General features: G+C 39.0%; 1 non-coding gene across 1 annotated transcript; it reads left to right on the top strand.

Moving 5' to 3' along the window:
- Positions 1–5,815: 5,815 nt before the first annotated feature.
- Trnaa-ugc lies at positions 5,816–5,887 on the top strand. The gene has a single exon. It is a non-coding gene; the product is annotated as a tRNA-Ala (tRNA).
- Positions 5,888–6,497: the final 610 nt, after the last annotated feature.

Here is a 6,497-nt window from a genome sequence, read left to right on the forward strand (position 1 = left end):
TAAAAAGTAAAAACATAATCACACACACACACACACACACAAATAAATAAATAAAACCTCTGTTAGAGACTACATCAGCTATGACAACCATCAAGGGCATTGATTTTGTTATCCATACAGGTTATGGGCAGTGGGTTTCCTGTGTTAACACTGGAAGAGAAAAACACACATGGTCTGAGGTTCTGGGAAGCAATGATTTCAGAAGTCAAATCAGAAAATCCAACAACGGAGATTGGGAATCATGTGGATCAGGTTGTATCTCAAGTTCCCTTGAAAGAAAATAACCAGGAGTGAGATATCACTGCCCGTCAAACTCACTCAGCAGTAGTCAGCATTATCCTTCATCTCACATGTCATTCTGTAGCTCTATCTTGGCTTTTAACTAATCTCCATCAAGACAGGACACTAGGGGCATCAGCTTGTGGGTCTAAAATAAGTGTTGCTGCTGTATCACTATCACGGACAGAAGGATTCTTTTGTAAGTGTCCACATCTAATGACCAGTTAGTGCAGGACTACAAAGGCCCAGCCTTCTTTCCTCAGTTCAGGTCAACCTTGAAGGGTCTCCCAAGTTCTAAAGCACCAGATGGCACTAGCTGAGTCCACAGTGGCATTTTGCATCACTTACAATTATCTGCTTCTTGACCTGATCCTGCCCTTTTCGCTCCGTGAAAAGGTGATGAACCTAAGAGTACCCTCTCATAAAATGTCTGTATGTAATTTTCCATCTCAGAGTCTTCCCATGAGTCTCTATAGAAGAGAATTTCTTATTAAATCTTCAGAGTCTATACATATTAAGTAGTGTGCCTGATGCTTGGGGGCATTTTTAAAGATTATAAACACCATTTTCCACTTTACTCCATTGACTTACCACGAGAAGTAGACAGAGGAAATACATATGCAAAACCTACCATGAATCATAGATTTGCACATAGGTATAATACAAAATTGTGTTTGGGTACCAGATACAAGTTTAGCACTAGAATTATAAATGATTGTGAATCACAAATGAATTATAAATCAAAAATTAATTATAAATGAATTATAAATTTTATAGTTTGGATTTAAGAATGACTCCCAAAAGCTCTTGTATTAGGAAATGGGCAATGTTCAGAGGTGAGAAGATTGAATTATGAGAGTTGTAACCTCATCAGTGGATTATTCTATTTCATGGATTAATAATTTGAATGGACTGCTGGTGGTAATTATAGGCAGGTAGGGTGTGGTTGGAGAACACAGGGTTCACTAGGAGCATTGTCTTGGACTCTATCTGTTGCTGGCCTCTTCCTCCCTCTCTCTCTCTCTGGTTCCTGCCTGGCATATACTGAACAGCTTTCCTCTGCCATGCCCTTCTACCATTTTGCTGTCTCACCTCAGGCTCAGAATAAAGGAATTGGCCAACTGTGAGAACTAAACCTCTGAAACCATGAGTCAAAAATAAACTTTTCTAAGTTGTTTCTGTCAGGCATTTTGGTTGCAGTGTTGAAAAATAGTGATGATTAATACAAGTGACAGTTGTCACGCTTTACCAACATAGTCTCAGCTGACACCTATTGCCAGGAAATAAGTATTAATAATGTCCCTTTTAACTCTCAAAAGGATCCCAATTTGAGTAACAAAATATATGCAAAGGGGTTTTCCTTATTTTACAAACAAACAAATGTGAGCATTGTATGGTGTAAAGGGAGATGGAATAATATAGAAAAATAAGTGTTGACAGTCAAATCATCATATGTACCAAGGCACACTACCTTCCTCTCTATGGACATCAGCAGCAAAATGCAAGACAGAGCAGCATGAACTCAACAGCTATTCTAAAAACTGAAGATTTCCAGAAACATGCTGAGACATGGATTGGGGTCCTTTGCATGCCACCGATATTGCTTTATTATTAATTCATGTTTTTACCATTTGTTCTCCAGCAGAGAAACCTACCAATTGCCTGTGACTTTAATAATAGCACTGGCAATCTTCTGTTTCCAGAGAAACTGCACCATTTGAAAGCTATTAAAGTACATCAGTATATTACAACTTGTGAAGCTGTTCTCAGAAGTTCTCAGAGACACTAAATTCTTCTATGGAATTAGCTATTGATTCTCTTGGCTTTACAAAGACTGAGTCCCTAATGAATTCAGATATTGAAACCAAAGGGAAGGAAATTTTATTTTGCTGAAGGAGAAAAAGAATCACATAAAAGAACATGACTTCACAGGTTACTATTTAATACATGAAATCAGATAGATAAAAGATGGCAGTTAGAAAATAAAAATCCTGCCTAACTTTAAGGTCCCCTAGAGTTTGCCTGGGCAAGTTCTAATAAAAATCTTACATCCACCCAGCTCCCACAGCTCTTTAAAAAAGTAAAAAGAAAAAAAAATCACTCCACACTTTGGCCCAATCCCTTTCATTTGACTTCCTGGTTATATCATAAAAGTTGTAGCAATGTATTTATCACAGGTTCTGAGCTTTCTGACAGGGCTAACTGACCTGGAAGAGAAAGAAGTGGGAAAGAGGACAATTAGGTAACAAAGAACCCCTGTTAGTCTGCCTGATGCCCACAGACAGTGGTAATCGCTCAGAGCAGTGTTTACCACGGTGGAGCATCAGGAAGGAGGCATCATGATGGGAAGATGGGTCCCAGAGTGGGGGAAGAGAGTTTATTCTTTAAACTTTAAAACATACTCCATTCAAATGAAAAGAGAAGGAAAATCAAGATGTGTAAAGAGTCTGAAAAATGCAAGTTATCCAAGAAAATCATATCCAAAGATGTTTGGCAGCCATGAGGGAAGAGATCTTGAGGTTCCTGCTGAATCTGACTCCATTAGTACCCAGAATCCAATAGGATAATTACAAAAGGTCACTCTCCCTTTTCCTCAAAAATTGAACCCAGATGATGACACTGGACCTAATGGAACAAAATCCAAGAAGAGAAACATCCCAAAGGATGAAAAAACCATACTTTGTAATAATTACCATCAACAATAAAGAAGACACAGCCTTGAGGTATGTATCAAGGCTCCCCTAGAGAAAGGAGCCCTGATATTCAGGTCAGTGAAGTGGAGGAGAAAGCCTTTGCCAAACATGATCTTCAGTTCTTGTGCCTGAATTTATATTTTCCACTATATAGCAAGGTAGAAATTTCAGGTACTATATGGAGAAAAACTGAGCTTATAATGGCGTATTCTTTAGGAAATTTGAGAAAGTGTTAGTAAGTGCTACCACCCAGGGAGACTGAGCTGTCCATTCAAGTCCACTTAGTATCAACTCAGAGGATGATGGCTCTGAATCTGTCCAAAACAGAAAGCCCAAAAAACACTCTGTGGAAGTAAGAAAAGAATCTGAAGGTTTGGCAAGGGACTTGGTTAATTATCAAGGCAAGATCCTGGTGTATGTTTAGTCATCTTTTCAGAACACTACAAAAATTTCAAACAGCTTCTGTTTTCCAAAGACTTTTTAATGTCATTTTAGATAAAGGGCACAGTTCAACAGAAATAGAACTTGACTGTGGGGCAAGAAAGTGAGGTCTGAGTCTAATGTCACTGCTCATTGTGCTAAGTACTCTGTGCGCATAAACTCACTTAATGCTATGGAGTAAGTAGCATCATCACTCTCATTTGATGCATGAGATAACAGATACAGAATTTTACCATCTGTCCAAAGCCACATAAATAACAAGGGGATATGCAGGTAGAACCCAGAAGTGTCTGATCTCCACATCATCTCCCTTGTCAAATCAGGTATAAAAAGCATGTAGATGTGAAAGAGTATCCAACTATAATTCAACTGTCTGATATTATTATTAATATCAATAATCATAGCAAATTAAAATTATAGAGAATAAAAAGAATAAAATCTCTAACATATAGTAGCACATAGGCCAGACTTTATTCATGTTATACCTTATGTGCAATTCTTGTGACCTGTCTGATTTTTCAGCAAGGCTTACTAATACTGATTAACAGAATCCTAAGGAGTGTAAAGAAACAGCAGGGTGAAGGAATCTACCCCTTTCAACAGTGGCGAGGGGAATTTTGAGAAAAGGACATCAACAAAACACAGAATCTCCCATCTGTCTTTTATAAGTTCAGTCATTTGTGAGTGGCAACAAAGGAATTCAGTCTCCATGTTTAAGAACTGATGATATTAGAGAGAGAAAATATATTGTCACAGTGTAGGATGAAAGTCTTGATTCTGCTAAAGTCTTATCTTTTCTAGATTAACCAGCCTCCATTTGTGACAACTTCACAATTTTCTTCTCTGGATATTTCCAAAATGTTTTGCCCAAGTCATGACCCACATTATACAAAAGTCTTGAATTCCAAAAGATGAGCGCAAGTACTATCCTAATATTTGATAAGTCAAGAGAGAATTACCCTAACACAATGTTTACATGAAAATAATCACCTCTGGGTGGGAAAGGAGGAACTTTCGAGGGTGATACAAATGTTCTATATCTTGATACGTGCATTGGTTATATCTATCTTAAACTGATTATATTGAGTGGTAGTGCCTCTGAGGCAATTGTGCGCTTCCTGGATGGATGAGGGGCAGGGCTTGGGTAGAAGTGATGTACTAGCTTTGGAATCCCCATCTGTCCTCCCACTTTGTGTCCCAAAAAGCATAATGGAATTTGTCACCAGACTCATTCAAATGGAAGAGAAGCCCTGAAAATGTTTGAGGTAGGGGTAACAGGGCTTCTCAGCCCTACACACAGGCTCCTGTGATAACCCCCAATCTCATCAGCCAAGTTTCTCCCTTAAAAGGCTTCCTTTTTGCAGTCTGTCCAGTAGGAATGATTCATGATGTCCTCTGTCCACAACACCACTCTTCATAACAACTATATCAACTCCATAGCCATGAGTTATTGCCCAGTCAGCCAGATTCTCATGCTCTATAATTCTGGGGGAATCCAGGATGGAATGAAGCCCATATTAATAGGGCTGTTAGCTGCAATCTGAATGCCAGTGTCAATTTTAGAGCTCCACATACTGTGGGTGGCCAGAAAGACATCCTTCTGTAGCTGCTAAGTCAACTAACTGCAAGTTGTCCCATTAAAGTTATTCTCCTATTGGTCCTGAATTAGATACATTTATTATAAAAATCTACTGTAAATAAGAGTAGCTGGTCTTGCCTACTAGTGACATGTTGCTAGAAGTTCTAGTAGGAATTTTGTAGTATAGGATAAGGGCTCCTAATCAGATTGAATCAACTGGCTGTGGCTTTCTGGGTTGCATTATTGACCATATTTGCAAAGTACATCCTCGTTTAGAGTAAAGGCAATTGATCCCGTGGTTTCCATGAGGTAAAGGGAGAAGGGACTAACAGTGAGTCATGCTAGCAGGACCTGTGGGACTATTAAAAGAGAGAAATTGGCCATGAATGCATCTGGGTCCTAGTCCTACACCTAAAACTAACTATCACATTATCATGGGTCTTAATTTATTTTCAGAAAAAAAACAGTGATAAAATCATTAATAGTTGATCTTTAAACACCACTCCACTTTTATTTTTCCATGAGACATCAAATCTGCACCACATTTTCCCTAAGTAGACTTGTACCTTCTTGCTTTTTCTCTCATCACAGAGTACAGAGGAATGAACACAAAGGATGGGNTTTTAAATTTTTTTTTAAAGAGAGAGGGTGGGAGAGAGAGAAAGAGAGAGAGAAAGAAAGAAATAACACTAGTGACACTTATTGGATTCTCTCAATTTTATTTGAGAATCAGTATGTTTTCTTCTTTTTAATCAATTATTTCATTAGGAATTGATTGTGGATTACAAAGTAATGTTATTATTAAGGATTCCCATCTTAGGGCTGGATGTAGCTCAGTTGGTAGAGTGCTTGCCTTGCATGCAGAAGGCCCTGGGTTCAATCCCCAGCACCAAAAAAAAAGAAATAAAGAAAAAGAATTCCCATCTTTCTGGTGAGTTTGTTTCCTGAATGAGCCACCATGAATCTCTTCTCTATGATCATTTTGGATATACTTTCTGGTTTACACAGTTTTGTCTTCATTCCCTTATTCCAATCCCACAAGACTAAGAAGTTAGTGGCAGTTATTTTTACCTCATTCTATAGGTAGATAAACTGAGGTTTGGGGGAATGAGGTACCTTGCTCTGAACTAGCCAATGGTGGCTCTGGAAGTGGATAGCAGGTTTCCTCCTGGCCAGTCCAGCGCTCCTGCTGCAGAAGGGGAGGATTCCAGTCTTCTGCTTTCAAAGTCAATGGCTCCTCTCCTGTGAACCGCAAGAGGAACTTGAAACCCTGAAACAACTGGCCTTGTGTCTAGAGGGATCAGAGGCAAAGGAGGCTCTGGGCAGGGATATGGTGGAGGGGATTCAAGTCCTGAGAGAAGGCTAGAAGAGATAAGCCTTAGGTGTATTCAAAGCCTGAAATGTATGAGCAACTGACAAAACTAAACACGCTTCCCTTCTATTTTACCCAAGTGATCTTTTAAGAGCTTGGTGCCATTTGCTTTTGTGCTTTCACTCATGGCCCT

Source organism: Marmota marmota, unplaced genomic scaffold, assembly GCF_001458135.2.
Source record: "Marmota marmota marmota unplaced genomic scaffold, marMar, whole genome shotgun sequence".
Classification (NCBI taxonomy): domain Eukaryota; kingdom Metazoa; phylum Chordata; class Mammalia; order Rodentia; family Sciuridae; genus Marmota; species Marmota marmota.